At 48.8% G+C, this 18,194-nt stretch overlaps 1 protein-coding gene and 2 long non-coding RNA genes across 21 annotated transcripts in view; 1 reads left to right on the top strand and 2 right to left on the bottom strand.

The window, feature by feature from the left end:
* Positions 1–18,194, bottom strand: part of MAPT (microtubule associated protein tau) — a 96,975-nt gene that overhangs the window by 57,124 nt on the left and 21,657 nt on the right. The window lies entirely within an intron of this gene.
* On the bottom strand, positions 10,196–13,982 carry LOC144614226 (uncharacterized). Its single transcript, XR_013551852.1, has 2 exons — positions 13,487–13,982; positions 10,196–10,515 (listed from the first exon to the last, which is right to left on the bottom strand). It is a non-coding gene; the product is annotated as an uncharacterized LOC144614226 (long non-coding RNA).
* LOC132687504 (uncharacterized) lies at positions 13,999–17,509 on the top strand. Its single transcript, XR_009614161.2, has 2 exons — positions 13,999–14,106; positions 17,111–17,509. It is a non-coding gene; the product is annotated as an uncharacterized LOC132687504 (long non-coding RNA).

The following is an 18,194-nucleotide window of genomic DNA, read 5'->3' as shown; positions in this document are numbered from 1 at the left end:
AAAATCATGTCCTGGAGCACCCTGCATGAAGCTGACTCCTTTGTAAGAGGGATGGGGGAGAGGAACACAGAGGCATGGAGAGAATTCCACCTTGTAATACCAAGTAAAAAAAAGTAGCTTTAGAAATGTGCTTGTGCAGAATTTTTACAAACAACAACAAAAATAACACACACACACACACTCACACACACACACACACACATACACACACACACACATATATATGCATACAAGAAGTCCTAAAGGCTATGTGCTGAACAGCGGTCTTCTCTGGAAAGGGAAATGGAATTAGGGAGACTTTCTCTCATTGGTCTACATTTGTGTTTTATTTTTTATTTTTTTAACATTTATTTATTTTTGAGAGACAGAGCGTGAGTAGGGGAAGGGCAGAGAGAGAAGGAAACACAGAATCTGAAGCAGGCTCCCAGCTCTGCACTGACAGCAGCGAGCCTGGTGCGCGGCTCAAACCCGCGAACTGTGCGATGGTGACCTGAGCTGAAGTCGGACGCTTAACCGACTGGGCCACCCAGGCACCCCTACATTTGTGTTTTATTATACTGTTTTATAGACGTATATTAGGTTTATAATCTGATAAAAAGCAACAAATACCATCCCATTTTGGCAATGCAAACCATCCTTGTAACAGCCAAGGATTTTCCCACAGTGCACTTCTCCTTCGATTCAAATATCACAAATTGCCTGCAGCCACGGGCAAGGCTGGAAGGATGAGGTAGCCAAGACACTTAACATTGATTCTAGGCATCGGGGCCACTTTGTGATCGATCATGGAAACAGAGGCTGTTGAGGGTGACATGTGCATGTGGGGCTCTGACTTGAGGCCGTAGAAGCATCACCAAAGGCACCTGACAGGGGTGAAGGCCTATGGGGCCAATGGGGACCCCCGGATGGGAAAGGCTAATCAATGCTGGGAGGAAGGTAATGAGACCAAGAGGTCAGGTTTGCTAACAGCTGATGTGTAGTCTTTCAGGGACACTTTTTTTTTTTTTAATGTTTATTTATTTTTGAGAGAGAGAGAGAGAGAGAGAGAGAGAGAGAATCCCAAGCAGGCAAGCAGGCTCTGAGCTGTCAGCACAGAGCCTGACACGGGACTCAAACCCACGAACTGTGAGATCATGACCTGAGCCAAAGTCAGACACGTAACCGACTAAGCCACCCAGGCGCCCCTGAGGTACGCACTTAATGCGTATGACTCCATGTTATCAGCGTGAAGCAAGAAAGAAGTACAAAAAACTTAGACACATAATGGGAAATAAATTCTACATGGAAAATGAGGAAACACCATACCTTGGGGGTGTAAGCCAAGGGGAGACCCTGAACGCCTGTTGGTCATAAGTGGGAGGCATTCATGTGACTCAGTGCTGTCTCCCCTGCCTGTATCTGAGCTGCTGTTGGGTCTTCCCAGGGTCTCAGGAATTACCATCAGCATCAACATCTTAAAGGAATACCGTAAACCACTGAATTGTAACTTTCAATAGGCAAATTTTATGGTCTGTGAGTTATTATCTTAATAAAGATGTTTTTAAAACATTGCAAAAGAGGCTCGAAATTAAGCTTATTTTCTTTTCCTAAATCGAAAAATACAGATGCCCTTCTGCTGTGGGCGGGGAGTTGGAGCCCTGGGCCTGAACGGCTCGAAAGTGGTTCACTCTGAGGACCGTCTGAGATTAAGACGCTTGCACACAAACCTCTTCTCTTCTGGGCAATCTGGCTTTGGCTCAGATCCAACCCCCGGGGCAAGTTTTTCTGTGATAAAACAAACCACAGAGGTGGCTTTGCAATGTTTGTACCATCTCAGAAGCTTTCACTTCTTCTGTGGGAAGAGCAGAGGTCCTGGCCTTGGTCGGAGCAGGGGTTGTGGCTCCCCACAGTGCAGAGGGGGGGCCCAGGAAAAAAACGCTGGGCCACAGGGCACCGCCCCAGGTGGGTGGGCCAGCAGGGCGTGGCAGGTGAAGACACCTTAGCGGGGGAGGCGCAAGGTCACATCCGTTAAAACACAGAACTGGCTACGCGCAGGGAAAGGAGGGAAAATGGATGGGAAGAAACAGACTGCTCACCCGGAAGGCTGTTTTGCCACAGAGATGGGCCTGTCAGAGGCCCTCCGAGCCAGCAGGCCCGGGCTGTATTCACCATTTTGTCCTCCCAAAGCTCAGGGTGTGCAGATGCCGACAGAGGCAGGGATCGCTGGGGAGGGGCTCGTGCACGCACGTGCACACACACACACACACACACACACACACGTCCGGTGTCTTGGGGAAGGGGAAACACCACGACGCCCTCACTTCTGAAGGCTTCACCACACATGTCCCTGACCCCACATCTGTGGGATTAAGCTGGAAACCTCCACGTTCCTGAGACACAGGTAGGGATCCTATGACCTCCCTCCACTCCACATTTGGTCCGGCATTCACCGTCATACTTGTCCCCTCATACTCTAATTGTACCCTGTTAGACTCCCCTTTAGAGGTTCTCTGAGGGTGGAGACTCCTGCACTTGTCTTTTTAAACCACGGTAAACAGCTCAGTTCTTAGTGCGGTGCTCGGTATACGGGCTAGGTGCTCCACGTACCTTCACAGATCGACGTAGGAAAGAATGCGCACTGAAAGCCACACGGCACACTTTGTCAAACGGCATGTGCCGCCCTCACCACGCCACTCTCTCTCATGTCCGGGCCTTTGTGCGTGCTCGTCTCCCAGCCAGGAAAGCCTTCTACTTTGCCCTCCCCTGCGTCTGGCTAACTCCCACTCAAGCTCTAGAAGCCCTTCCTGGCTCCGCCAGACGCCCTCAAGTGTGCCCCAGTAAACGCCTGTTGCACGGTGTTGTGATTCTCTGGTTATTTGGCACTGGTCCAGGAGGGTTAATGCCTTGAGGGTGGGAGGGCTGTGCCACCTTCTTCACCACTGTGGCTTCAGCGCCTGGCCCACACCCGGCCCAAAGAAGGTCCTCACTAAACTGGAGAACCAATGAGTGTGTGGGGCAGGGAGATGGGTTTTGGTGGGATGGAGGGGGGCGATGGGGCAACATGAACTGCTTCCCAAGCTCACAGCTCATGCTGTCTTGCAAATCTGACAGCCAGCCTGTTCCCTCGTACGGGCCACCCAGCCCCCTAACAGCCGTACCTCTGACAGCCCCCAGGAGAGAATGTTCCCCTGTGATCGTGATCGGGGAAGGAACTCAAAATCTCCCCACCCCTTTGTAAACCTCAAGTGACCAAAATGAATGGGATATAACTGCTATGTCAGCTGGGTGTCGGGCTTAACCAGGAATGACCTTAAGTTTGTCATTGTTGTCATCAAGGTCTCTCCTATTTTTGTTCCTTCTCCCCCTCCCCCCAAAGCAGACCTTGTTCTCCAGGCATTTGTCTGGGAGCCCCTGCTTGGCCAGGACAGATTCATATAATTCTGGGTTCTCAAGCTTGGAATGGACCTTAAAAAAGAGGCCCTCAGGACACCTGGGTGGCTCAGTCGGTTAAGCGGCCGACTTCGGCTCAGGTCATGATCTCAGGGTTCGTGAGTTCAAGTCCGCGTCGGGCTCTGTGCTGACAGCTCGGAGCCTGGAGCCTGCTTCGGATTCTGTGTCTCCCCCTCTCTGCCCCTCCCCAGCTGGCACTCTGTCTCTGTCTCTCTAAAAAATAAATAAATGTTAAAGAAAAATTTAAAAAAGAAAGGAAGGAAGGAAGAAGGAAAGAAAGAAAGAGCCCCTCTATGGCACAGAGAGGTGAAGTGACTTGCCCAAGGTCACACAGCTAGTCAGCACTGAAGCCAGGATACAAACCTAAGTCAGGGGGACATTTCAATGAGGATACCCCAAGTAAGGCAGAAAACCACTGTTTTCCATAACATCAAACCCATGTGTTTGATACTACAGGTCAGATGCTATTCTGTTTACTTAAAAAATACCACGTCTTTGCTATACAGGCTATCTTTGCCCATGTCATACATTTTACTTTTCACTGTTCTCTTTGAATCCCCGTCACAATTCTAGGACATCAATCTGTGTCTCCTGTCAGGGAGGAGAGAGATGATCTGATTCCTTCAGGCTATACCAACAACGAACAAAAATACGACAAAGTAAGTTCACTGCATACAGATCACTGAATGTGCTTCTTTTTACCGAAGAGAGATAAGGACATCAGAATCCGAAATATGCTCAGAGGGAACATGTCATGTCAAGAGAAGCTGTCACCAATGCAGGCCATGCATGAAGTCCACAGCTCTTCTCACATGTGGCCCTGGGGACATTTTGGGAGTAGATGCTCTGTCACTGGGTGCCTGGGGGCTCAGGATGAAGCCACATCATATGATTATCTAAGAACTTGTCACCCTGTCACCCACAGTTCTCAGTTCAAGAGAAAGAGCAGAGTAATTAGAAACCATGTAGAAGACTGTTTACGATTAAACAGCTCTGTGATTTCCTTTTCATTCTTGTGGCTTATTGTGTGGACAGCATTTTCCAGGGAGCCATGAAATGTGCACTTGTAAGTAATATCCAAGGGATCAAGAGTGTCTAAACACCTGAAGCTAGTGATTAAAGGCTTCTTTTAGGTTAAAAAAATATAAAATTAGTTAAGATGCTGTAACAGGATACAAACGGAACTGATTTTACTTAGAAAAACCTCGTTAAAAGAAAAAGTACAATGTGACCAAAGGTATTATCAAGTATAATTTGGATTATTTTATCCTAATTTAGATACTTATCCCTAGGGGCACCTGGGTGGCTCAGTCAGTTAAGCCACCAACTCCAACTCTGACCAACTTGGGCTCAGGTCACGATCTCGAGGTTCATGGGTTCGAGCCCTGCATCGGCTCTGTGCTGACAGCTCAGAGCCTGGAGCCTGCTTCGGATTCTGTGTCTCCTTCTCTCTCTCTGCCCCTCCTCTGCTCTCTCTCTCTCTAAAAAATAAATAAACATTAAAAAAACTAAAAAAAAAAAGATACTTATCCCACGTCTTCCAGATCTGGTTTGAAAAGATTAATTATTAAATCTTTTTCTCTTAGGTAAAATTATGCATTTGCCTTTAGTTAATGTGGTAGGCAATAATGGCCTCTCAAAGATGTTCAATGTCCTAATCCCCGGAACCTACGAATCTGTTAATTTTACGTGGCAAAAGGGAAGTAAGAAGGTAGATGGAATTAAGATTGTTGCCCAGCTGAGCTTAAAATAGAGCGCTGATCCTAGATTATCCGGGTGGGCCCAGTGTAATCGCAAGGGTCCTTCCACGTGGGAGATGGAGGGAGGAGAGTCGGCGTCAGAGTGATGTGACATGAGAAAGACTCAGCTGGTCGTCACCAGCTTTGAAGATGGATGGGGCCATGAGCCAAGAAATGTAAACAGCTCCAGGAGCTGGGAAAGGCAAGAAAGCAAACCTCCCCTAGATTCTCCAGAAAGGTGTGCAGTGCCGTCAACACCTTGATTTTAGCCCAGTGAGAGCTGCGTCAGACTTCTGACCTCCAGAACCGTCAGATAAACGTCTGTGTTGGTTTAAGGCACTATGTTGGTAGCAGTCAGTTACCCGAGCAAACAGACAAGTAAGTCTGCTCACTCATATGGACTGGTACTTTAACGACAACTGGATTTGGGGGAAAGGAAGGAAAGAAATGGACTGGGACAGCCCATCTGCCATGTGCCGGCATCATGGGAGACCCTGAAGTACGTGCCACACTCAGTCTCCCCCACCCTCCAGTGAGGTAGGTATTAACAGCGCCATTGTTGATGGCTCTGAATCTCCAAGAGGTTAAGGCGCTTGTCTGAGGCTCCCCCTGCTACAGTGGCAAAGCCTGGGTGTGAACAAGTCTGCTTGCCTCCAAATCAGTTTCTATTCGATGGCATGGCCTTCCTCCACTCAAGCTTAATGATGCAAAAAGCCCACAGGGCTTGCTCTGTCCCACTGAGCACCAGGAGAACCCCAGAATGGTGGCTCTCCACCTGCCCTGCCGGGCCCCCTCCTCCCTTCTCTTCCATATGCCAGCTGGGTTGGGGAGCAGGCCAGAGGTGCAAGAGAGCTCCTCCCCACAGCTCTGGCCCTTCTATGGCCCCAGCCTCTGGACCATCCATTGGAGGGGCCACAAACAAAGTAGTACATTGCCTCTTGGTCTGTGGTGGAGGAAGGAAATAAATCAGGCGGGGAGTCTGACCCAGGAACTGCACTGATGACGGCTAACCAATGTGCTCTCATACCCCGTATGTATCTGCAGACTAGGAGTGGGCCCTTGCAGGAGGAGGGATCTTTTCCCACTGTGGATGGTGAGATGTATGGAAGAGACCTCTTCTCCCAGGTGGGAGGAAATGGGGTGGGAGTCACCCCTCCGGGCTTCTCACACTGATTGCCACACAGCCCAGGCTTGCATATTCTGTGTGCTGAAATGGCACTCGTGGCTCTCACAGCGTTCTGGGTGTTCCGCGAACACACCTGGGCTTAGTTCAAAACAGGAGTCTGCTTTGGGAGCTGTCCAGATGTGGGTAGCTAATGATGTGATGGGGGGGGAGGGCCTTTTCCTAATCAAAGGATAGAATCCTGTTAATTAAGAGTAATGCTTTGTGCTTAAAAGGCGCAAGTTCAGACCCACCCATTAGTCTCTTCGGTTAAGATCACTTTTAAATCAAAGCAGCCACACTGAGGTTGTAGGAAGCATCTATTATTAACAGGCAGAGAGAAATGGGCTCCTAAGTGAGAGGCTCGCCAATCACCGCACCGTGGAGGGAGGCTTGGGGGCTGATTGAGGCATGTCAGCTGTGTACTGAAGTTTATAGCAGCTTTCTGTGCACACATGCATTACTGGTGTTGTGCTTAGAGGCTGTATGTGTGTGTGGTGGGGTACCATGCCCATGCCTGTGCACACATGCCCTCCATTTCTGAAGGCAGCCCCAGGATACCTTATGGGCAGCAGAATAGGCCAGGCAGGGAGAGGATGATATAAACAGGACAGAGCAACCCCGGTGGCCTGGCCTTGGCTGAGCAGCTGGGGGGACTGCAGGGACTAGGTCAGCGAGCAGATTATGGGGAAGGCACGTACCAGCCCCCACCAGAGACCCAGAAAAAGGAGCAGATGTGGTTCCTGCCCTTTGGTGTATTCAGTCTGGCCAAGGAGAAACATATACGAATACTAAACGACACAGGGATAGTTTCAGAGCAAAGCGACCCCATGGGCAACTCCATTCTCGGAATGCTGCCTACCACGTGCAGAGGCTCCAGGCTGGACAAAGGGATGGACGGTGTGCTCCCTGCTCTCTCAGATGTGGTTTGGGAGGGAAGACAAAAAGATAACCACAGTCTCAGACCAGAAGAGAGAAGGCAGATTGGCTTGTCCCCCAAGAGTCTGATTCTGTGAGCTAAGTATGGCGAACTTGGGCTAAGACTAGAAAGGAGAGCAGGCCCAGAGCAACAAACCCCTTCTTCTTGGCTGGAGAGGGTGGTGACAGGGTCATTATCAGGCAAAGGGATCATCTCCAGGCAAAGGGGCACCTCTGGTCAAGAGGGTGATGGTTGAGAAGCAAGACGTTTTGGAGAAGCCCAGATCAGAGAGACTTAAGGCCAGGCGCCAGCTAAAGGCCCTGAGCCAACATCCAGGAGAACAGTTCCCTGTGCAGCCAGAGCAGCCAACAAGCTCTCTCTGTGACGGTCCTGTTTGCTGGAAATTAACAAAGAATGAAGAGCGTTCTTCCTGCAGGTTTGGTTCCGGGGCTCGTAGTGGAGCTGCTAATTCTTGCAGAGTGCAAATTCCTGCACTGCCTGAGTTCCGGGGGGTAAGTAAACTGGCCCTGGCCGTGTGCCCACCTCTGACCCCCTTTCAAGGGTGATCCTTGAACCAGAAGCAGTGGCAGGTTACATAATTAAGCTTGAAGAGGTCCTGGCCAGAGCTTCCTCATTAGAAAAGGTTGCAGCAGCATAAAGCCTTGCGAGGGAAAGGAGGGCTTGGGGAGGGAAGAAGAGGGGAACAGATGGGGTGGGGACTGAGGGAGGAGGCAGCATCACAGCACCCAGGAGGGGATGCCTGGCATCTCCTGAGGCAATGGAAAGGCCTCTTTGGAGGGATAATTCTCAGTACACCATTAGCTGTCAGAGTCAGCAGACCGACCACAGTCAATTTTCAAATGCCAGTGACAGACTCCTGGATACAGCAGCCCTCTCCAGAGACGTCTGCCCTAGAAGGCTGTAACTGCAGGCAGTTCCTTCCACAGTCACTGTCCAGCCAGAGGACAAAAATGTGCATGCTTATCTGAACATAAGTGTTCCCTTTGCTTTTCCCAATTATTAACCCGTGGTTGTTAAACAGCTTGAAGGATCAGAGGTCCTTCTAGGAGGAGAGAAACTCAAAAAGGCGTTCCGCTCAGAGTCCACCTTCTGTCTGGTAAGAAGGTTATTCGACTCTGCAGATGAGGCAACAGAGAAGCTACGCAAGTTGCCCAAAGACACCCAGCTAGTCGACAGCAAAGGAAGACAAGAAATCAGCCTCCTAGAGCAGATGGAGGCACATGGTGCCAGAAAGCAGGTTTCCATTCTCCAGAGAACTGATGACTTTACAACAGCGTGGTCACATGCTCAAGTCCCTGCCTGCTCATAGGCTGACCAGTCTCTAGCCAATGGCGGTCAGCCAGCAAAAGTCTAGTGACCGAAGCACCAGCAGGGGGCACACTCTCAACCGTATGGCTGATGGTATCGTTTGGGCAACTGTCCAAGAAAAGTGTTCTTTTAAATTAATTTAAAACCCACAGTATAAACTACTCTCGGAAAAGAAGAATAAATTCATGCATCATTTAGATCCAACACACTCCTTTTAAATATTCTAATGACCACTAATGATTGTATTTTAAGGAAACAAACCAATAATGCAAAGTGTAAACCAATAATGACTGAATTTCTGAATTCAGTCAATTGATTGTGAATGGCTGGAGAGATCATTCCTCCTAAGAAAAACCTGCAGGAATGTAGTTCAAACCCATTGCTCACTTCAATCTTCTCAAACCTAACCTGTTCTGGTTTATCTATTCATTTTTTTTTTAAGGCAGTAAATATAACAGAACAAAAGTTCCACGAGAAGACATTTTAAGGTGCAGATACACTTGAGAGCACTGGGAGAGGGAACCCTCAAGCCAGAGTGGCTTCTTCCTGTCCAGGAAGAAGGTCAAGGGACCTGGGATCTGGCAAGTGGCCTTATCTTCCCCTAACAAACAAGGCTTTGCCTCAGTTTCCTCAGTCCTAGGAGGACTGTCCGCAAAGTTCTATAATCTTCCTTTGGCTCCACCAGGACAAGGGGCTGGAGTACAATGTGGGGACCAAGGGTGAGGTGGAGAAAGTGGCTGCCACACGGCAAGGTAATAAATAAAGGGGTGGACTGTCTGTAGAGAATCCAAAATCAATAATAAAACCGACTAACAGCCAGCCTGGTTTTATGAGTGTCATGTGCCTAGAATCCTAAACGGTATTTGTGCTAAAATACTCCTCCTCAAAAATGTGTTCTTGGTCTCTAAGTTATAAACAATCGGTGTCATTGCCGGTGAGTGTTAATAACACGTATGTAAGGTTTACATTAGCACTTTAAAAAACGTACCCTTTAGGAAACCTGGTTTTCTCCATAGAAGTCACTTGGAGAACTCCCAGGTACATAATTGGCCCCAACATATGTGGAGTTGGCTCCACACGGTTGTTGCAAGAGAAAGTTCTTAACAGTTCAGAATTGTGAGCTTGCTTCGGGCACCATTTGTAGCTTCAGTGTCAGTGAGACAGCACGTTCCTGCATTTAGGAAGTAGGTTGTAAGCGTGAACCAAGGTAGTTTGGCCACCTAGGAGCTCACTTACTTTAATGCTGTCCTTTCGTGGGGCCACATGGAGATTTTTATTTGTGTTTAAAATTTAAGAGAGCGACACTGAGTGTGAACTGCCAAGTGTAATATTTGTGCTTGGTAAGTACAACTTTTACTCACACGTGATATATTTTACTGAGTCTGAATAATATATTTCAAATGGAAATGTCTTCTTTTTTAATTGTTGAGTTATCATGTTTAAAACTAAAAAAATTAAGCAGTAAAGCAGTACATCCGTGGTATGATTTAGTGGTTGCTAAATTACAGGCAACTTCTGTAGATGTCTCACTTTCATGAAAATTCACTTATTAGTAACTGAACAGTGATTTACATAAATTATCATTATATCAGGCTGCAACCAACAATCAAACTTCCGTAGATATAATAACAGTTTAATAAGTACTTGTGCTTTTTTTCCTATTTTGTACCATAATATTTACTTTTCTTTTTTCTAATTGTGGCATAATTATATGTATGGAGTTCAGTCAGAGAAACAATTTCTTATTTCTGTTTCTTTTCTGGCCATTATTACTATCATTTCATTTCAGGGTTATTTCTGAAGATCATTCTGTGATATAAAGGAGGGGAAAGTGAAGTGACAAGGTGCCTAGCAGCTCATACCACCGTTCTGCAAAGTGGCTTGTGATGGGTGAGCAAACCCCTTCCACAATCAGCCAGGCTCAACCATCCACAGATCTGCAAGAGAATGAAGGTTAATTTTTCCCTGAACCACCAATTTCCCTGCTAATGTGCAATACTCCATGTAAAACTCAACGATGTGAAGGTTCATGAAGACTTCTCAGGGCCAGGGATGAGAAACCTGAGCAGGGCCCACAGAGGGTGGTGCTGCATTGGGGTCTGGCCCTTGCCCAGCCCCGAAACCAGAGGCCACCCTCACAGCAGCCAGAGCATGTGCTCCCTGTAGCCATGACCTACTTCCCGGTCTCCCAGCGGGGGAACCGGGCAGGCATGACAAAGCAAAATTAAGCAAATTTGGAGTGGGCTCATGCCAGAAAAGCTTCTAACAGTATTTACCTTTTTCTAGGGACAGGAGGCAGGTGTCCCAAAAAGAGGAAGAGTCTGATCTTGGAAATTAAAAAATTGACCAGAGGGAAATGGAAAGAACACAGGCTTTGAAGATGAAAGACCTGGGTTCAAATTCTGATTCTGCAATTTACTGGCTGTGTGATCTTGGGCAAGCGACTTAACCATTCTGAGCCTCAGTTTCCTCATTTGTAATGTGAGTCTATAACCCCACCTTTAAAGGCTGTGCTGAGATGAAGCAAAATTGTGTCTGTCTTCTGATACCTGAGACCATCTCAGCTCTCCTACGTAGTTTTCAACAATGACATAAAATACTCTCCAGGGACAGAGCCAAAACCTCATGGGGCTTAGGCGCCCCTCTGCCTGCCCTGCCTCAGGGCTGCCTTGGTGGTCAGGCACAAGGATTTCTCTATGCAGAGTACGCCACACTTTTTCCAGAAAGGAACTTAGCTTGCCAGAGGGTGGACAGCTTGCCAGCAGGGGCTGGGCACCCATTACCAGTTCCCCTGGGAGTGTGTGCTTCAGAGATCTGTAGCAGCCAACATTGGCCAGGTATTCCTGACATTTAAATAAACACGTGCAGGGTGCCTGGGTGGCTCAGTCAGTTGGGCGTCTGACTCCTGATTTCGGCTCGGGTCACGATCTCACGGTCATGGGATCTAGCCCTACATCAGGCTCCGTGCTGACAGTATGGAACCTGCTTAGGATTCTCTCCCTCTCCCTCTCCCCCACTCATGTTCTCTCTCTCTGAAAATAAAATAAATAAACATAAAAACTTTTTAATAAACACATGCAAACTGTGGGTAGTGAAGAATAAGTCATCCTAACCCCCTGTACTTAGAAGTAAGGGGACCGGATGGCAGGTAGGAGAGAGTAATAAGGAAAGAAGAAAGGCCTAAGCAGTGATTTAAAAAGTAATGGAGATTTTGTTTTTGACTGATGGTGGAGCTAATATTTATTGCAATCCTTTACTGCTTATTTGTGCCCCACTCACCTACAGTAACTTTCCTGGTCTGTACAATGGGTATAATCATACCCTTCCCAGGCACTGAGCCTGCCCCATGTAAGGTGCATAATAAAGCTTGGCTGAAGCGAAATATGAAATTAACATATTGTTACCTAGGAAAATATCTTTCCCATCCTGGTTTTTTTGTTTGTTTTATTTTAGAGAGTGGGGGAAGAGGAGCAAAGGGAGAGAGAATCTTAAATGGGCTCCTCATGGAGCATGGAGCCTGACACGGGGCTCAATCCCATGACTCTGGGATCATAACCTAAGCTGAAATCGAGTCAGATGCTCAACCAACTGAGCAGAGGATTCCCTACAGTGCTTTAAAAATATACCTGCTAATGGCTGGACCCACCCTAGTGATTAGGATTCAACTGGCCTGGGGTAGGGCCTGGGCATCATGTTTTAAAAGCTCCTCAGATGAATCTCATGTGTAGTTAGGTTGGCAACCAGGGTGCAGGTGCTGGGGCCACAGCCCTGAGTGACACAGACACGTCCTTGCCCTTGTGAAGGCACCATTGAGGGAGACAGTGGACAATCAAGTGAGACAAGTGTCACAAGAAAGGCCAGAAGGTCACAGGAGCATAGAAGGGGCACCTGGGTGGCCTGGGGGGTGGGAGAAAACTTCCCTGAGGAAGCGATGCATATGCAGAGGCCTGAGGGATACGGGTAACTTAGCAAGGTGAAGAGAGTGCAGGGAAGAACATTCCACACAGAGGGGAGACGAGATGCAAAGGCCCCAAGGCAGGAGGCTGCAGAAAATTTTCAATTACCTAAAAGATGACCCATAAGGCTGGAAGATGAGGGAAGCAGTGGCGCCTAATGTGTGAAGCTACTGGAATTTGGGACTTGTTTGTCACTGCAGCATCATCCTGGCCTTGCTGACTGATACAGAGGTTATAACAGAAAGACAGAGGGCCAAGTCCAGGCTGGATTCAGCTAGGAGGGTGGGCATGTTGGGAGAATGTGAAGGTGCCAACCGTGTTGAGGATGCTTTAACAACAATCTGGCTGGAAGAGGAGGAGCCAGCTAGGATGGCCAGCCAGGCACCCCTGGATAGCAGTATTTTTAAGCCTCTCTATACATCCTGCCAAACTGCCTCCTGCCACTAGCATCGTATGGGGGCAGACCTGAGTAAATGCTATCTCTGAACGGGGGCAGGGACCGAGAGCCGCAGGCAGAGGGAGGTGCGGCCCTGGAGGGGAGGATCCCCACCTCTCAGAGCTTCTCGTTCTGCCTGGCCCACGGCAGGCACTGAAATGGTCACTGCATGCATAAACAAATCTACAAACATGTATGTCTGCACTCCTATCACATGTCCAACACAAGGGACAAGGAGAGGGAAGGAAAAGAAAAAGCAAGGCATCATGGGATGAAAGGCACTAATGGGGTGTGCAGGAGTCACAATTAAATTCGCCCACATACAACGCAGCAAGTTTTCTTAGGAAAATCTGACTCCCTCTTGCACTGAGGTCTGGAGATCGGCCTCCTCTGCAGGCCAGTCTCGATCTGATTCAATTCCAAAATCCAGGCAGCTAGGAAGATGCAGGGGGGACACTGGGTGTGTTATGAAGTGCCGGTCCCCAAGTGTTGCCCAGGGAAGGGCGGCAACATTACCTAAGGAAACAGGGAGGGCTCTCGCAGCTGCTTCTCTGCCCAGGAGTCGGTGGACAAAGAGCGGACCTCTGCCACAGAGATGAAGGCAGTTCCCGGGCCCAGCAGTGGGACGTGCTGTCACTCCATTGGGATGATTTTCCATAAGCGACTCCTGGTTGTTACTTGGATTCTAAACCGGCAGGAGCAGCCCCTACGGGCAGAGATGGGCTGAGCGGGGGCTGCAAGGGGGCTATGGGTGCACAAAGGTCTACGGGCAGGATGGAACTGATGCATCCGTCCTGCGGGCCCCAGGGGCTGTGTGGCCAGGGATGGAGGGAGGGCATGACGTCACAGTCACCCTGGCAGAAAAGCCAGGTCTGTGAGGTCATGGAGCTCTGGGGCCCTTCTCCCCTGCCTTGGGCACTGTGTTTTGTTTTGTTTTGTTTTTGCTTTTGCTTTTTGGTGTTTTTTGCCTTCAAAGAGGAAGGAATGGATGAACAGGCAAGAGAAGAACAGAGGGGAGGAGGCTGGGAAGCCAGCCCACCACTCTCCCCGTATTTGGGAGTCGATACGCCCTCCTCCACTCCCCATGACCCTTGCTGGTGAGGATGGACTGAGCAAAGGAGCCTTCAGAGTCACAGGTGACTGAAGCTCATGTGGCCCTGTACTGGCATCTGAAGGGGCTTTGGAGATTCCAGACTTTGTGCACTTGATGGGGCCACAGAGGAGGCTATGTCCTGAGGTCACTGTCAAGGACTGGGGTGGGGTGGGGCGGGGGGTGTTCTCTCTCCTCTTCCTGCAGATTTGCATAGGCCTGTCTCACACTGGATTTCAAGGCAGACAGGGCTTAGTTGTGAAATGCAAAAAAGGGGACTTGTGAATTCCAGAGAATGTACTGAAGGATCTTTTAAATCCAAACACTCAGCTACCACTTGCTATGTGCAAGTCTCTTTTCTAAGCACATTATAAACCCAAATTCACTTAATTCTTTTCACAGCCCTATGAAGTGGGTATTGTTATTTTTACACCAATTTTATAAATAAGGAAACTCAGGCACAGAGAGGTCGAGCAACCTGCCCAAGCTCATACATACAGCTAGGACATAGCAGGGCTGGGATTTGAACCCAGGCATTCAGCTCGAGCATGTGCGTAAAAGCTCACTGCCATGTGAGAAGAACTGTAGGACACGTTGTTTCCCAGAAGTGAGAGTGGAGTTCCACTTCCTCACCAGTTTGTATCATTCAAGAAGAGGACTATTCCTAAAGACTAAAGTGGGTAGGTCAAGGTTCCACGCGGTGGTGACAGTGGCTGAGTCAATGAACAGCTGCGGTTTCCTTAGGTGCTGCAGAGGTGAGAGAAGATTTTAATGAGAAAAACTCAGATTCCCTTTCATGAGAGGAAACCAGAACCACACAGAGCCCTGGAGGTAGGTTGGCCCCCAGCATTCCCTCAGTGCCCATAAGCAAAGCTGCGACAGTCAGTCCACATCCAGCTGCCTGTCCCCTGGAGCTGTCTCAAGAGTAAACACTATGGAACTTCTGGGCCAAATCGGTCACAGAGGGGCAATTCTCTCCTGATGGCTCTGGGGACCAGTCCTAGCCTGGTCTGACATCCTGGTGGGGATCCAGTCCCAACATCGTTCTCATCTCTGAGCCACATTCCCATCCCATGCTCAGTGAAAATCCCTGAGTCATAATAGAGGACAACCAATGCTGGAGAGAAGCCTTCAGGTAACACCTGCTCCAGGCGTCCTCTCTTGTAAGAGAACAGTATGTCAAGATGCCTCAACATAATAACATCTTTACCATACATATAAAACTAACTTATAAAACCTGTGTGTGTGTGTGTGTGTGTGTGTGTGTGTGTGTGTGTTTCCTCCCTAGCCAGATTCAGTTTCTCATGGGCCAGGACTGAGTGGTTCCAAGTAGCCTAGTGCCTGGCACATAGTAGGCCTTCAACTGGACGTGCTGAACGTTTTTAGACTTTTAGACACCTTGGCTGGGAGTTTTGATAAAACGTCCCTTAGTTAAAAGACAGCATCCAACAAGTATCAAATCAATGGAACCCTCGAAGAGCAAAACATAAGGCCTTCGGATCGGGAGGCTGAGTCGTCCAGGGTCAGTCATGATATTGCCCAGAGACAGGACTCGGAGTATCCGTCAGCAAAAACCATTTGCTGAGGGTCATGGGCTCAGGTGCTTTGGATCTCTTTAAGGGGAATCTTCAGTCCCTGCTCCTCCCTTCCAATAGAATGGCACCAGAATATCCCAAAGTAGACAAAGGGCTGGCCTCTGCCACAGAGATGAAGGCAGTTCCCAGCCCCAGCACTCTGCAGTGGGATCTGCTGTCACTCCTTTGGAAATGACTTTCCATAAGCGACTCCTGGTTGTCACCCCAATTCCAAACTGGCAGGAGCAGGACCATATGATACGCTTCTCCCAAGCTCTCAAAATCCCCATCTCAGGAAGTTCTTCCTGCTGTCTAGCTTGAATCCTTCCAGATACAGTTTAAACCAGACAAACATCCCATGAGTATATTAGTTTTAAATCTTCTAAGTTAGTAACTCACACTTGAAAATGGTGACATTCAATTGAAATACAGTTTCCTTTTTGACATTTATTCATTTTTGAGAGATAGAGCTTGAGTGGGAGAGGGGCAGAGAGAGAGAGAGAGAGAGAGAGAGAGAGAGAGAGAGAGAATCTGAAGCAGGCTCCAGGCTCTGAGTTGTCAGCACAGAGCCTGAAGAGGGGCTTGAACCCATGAACTGTAAGATCATGACCTGAGCTGAAGTCAGATGCTTAATTGACTGAGCCACCCAGGTGCCCTTCTTCTTCTTCTTCTTCTTCTTCTTCTTCTTCTTCTTCTTCTTCTTCTTTTTGTTAAAGTTGCTAAGAGAGTAGATCTTTTTTTCTTTTTAAGATTTTATTTCTAGGTAATCTCCACCCCCAATGTGGGTCTTGAACTCACAATCCCAAGATCAAGAGTCACATGCTCTACTGACTGAGCCAGCCACGTGCCCTGATATCTTCCTCCAAAGTACAATTTCTGATTTATCTTGAGAAGTTGGAATGATCTGGCCATACTGGAGGCGCACTCCCACACGACACTATCATTGGCTGAGGCCTCCCGAGTGCCACTCCTGTGTGGGCATTTGGTGACCTGCTTCTTGTCTGGGCTCTTCACACCTTGTCCCTCGGGGCACCAAGCAATTCATTGTCACCCACTTACCTAAGCAATCATGAACCCCCTCTGATTTCCCTCCAAGCCCAGTGACCCCAAGCCAGGCACAGTGCTTCCTCCAAGGTCTTCCATCCAGAGTGGGTTGCTTTTTTTCGTTTTAATGTTTTTATTTATTTTTGAGAGACAGACAAGAGACAGAGTGCAAGCAGAGGAGGGGCAGAGAAAGAGGGAGACAGAGAATCCGAAGCAGGCTCCAGGCTCTGAGCTGTCAGCACAGAGCCCGACGCGGTCATGACCTGAGCTAAAGTTGGGTGCTTCCCCGACTAAGCCACCCAGGCGCTGCCCAGAGGGGGTTGTTACGGGAAGGAGGGCTGAGTGTCCTGAACTCTCAGAGCTGGCTGGTGTGCACTGAGAAGAGTAAGCGGCCTCCATGCTCTGACCCAGCTGACCCAGTTTGTCTTACAGGACACACTCCCAAAACGGATGCCAGGGCATCAGCTCTGGGTCTGGAGAAGAGGACTTTCCTGCAAGGGACACTGGTTGTCCATTCCGGAAGAGAAGACTCCCCACGGCCTGTTCTGCGCTGGCTCTCACCGACTGAGAAACACTCCAAATCTGTGCCCAAGTCTATACGGAGAAGCACGTAAAAGTTCTTGTCCCTGTTCTTTTCATCATAAATCCTACTACAAGGACAACCGAAGGGAAATTATCCTACATTTTCATTTAAAAATCTGGGGAGGGGAGGAAAGAGGAAACTCCTTTGCAATCAGATTTTCCCACATTCACATTTATCCCTTATTAACCATTAATGGCTCACTCATCACACTGTAGAACTATTGTGCAAAGATGCATACATTTACCCCATGCCGGCCTTTTTGACGTTCATTATGAATTTAATTAGTATTAAGTACCCACAGTGTGCCAGGTGCTAAACAGCAGATGAGGGGCAGACGCGATGAAGGCTCCGCGTCGCCAGTCAGCTGTCTCTCTAACTGCTGAGGTCTGCAGCTTGCATTCCCTGCAGAGCCGCCCCACTGTCTCAAGACTTCAGATATGTCCTCTGCGGGTTGGTGGGGAGCTGAGGAGTGTGTCTGTGGACTTCCAGGCACCGGGAGGCATTTGCAGGTGACGGGCCCTGTGTAGCCACCCCATACTTTGCCAGAGCACTCCAGTCTGGTGTCCTTGAAGGACAGAGAAGGGTCAGGGGGGCAGAGCTGAGCCCCTGAAATCAGACCCAGTGCTGGAGAGCCAGGCAGGAGGTATACAGCCTGGGGAGAGGAGGCCCCTTGAGGCAGCAATGCTCAGGCTGGAGTGTCCTCCAGGCAGAGGAGGAGGAAGGGGCCACTGTACTGCTGAGCGTCACCCCTAAGGGCTGAGGGACCACGGGAAGGTTACCTAGCCACCCTGAGCCTCAGTTTCCCCCGGTGAAAAAATGGATAGAATCTGCAAATTCAGTGGGGCGATATAGTGATGACTGTTTAGTCATTACTGTTTTTGTTTTGTTGCTACTGTGAACTCCAGCCAGGCGGCTGGTCAACAGCGTCAGGGC

The sequence above is a fragment of the Panthera onca genome (genome assembly GCF_046562875.1).
Source record: "Panthera onca isolate mPanOnc1 chromosome E1 unlocalized genomic scaffold, mPanOnc1 haplotype 2 h2.Chr16_ul_2, whole genome shotgun sequence".
Classification (NCBI taxonomy): Eukaryota; Metazoa; Chordata; class Mammalia; order Carnivora; family Felidae; genus Panthera; species Panthera onca.
The sequence above is the reverse complement of the archived record's forward strand: the minus strand, read 5'-3'. Positions and strand labels throughout refer to the sequence as shown.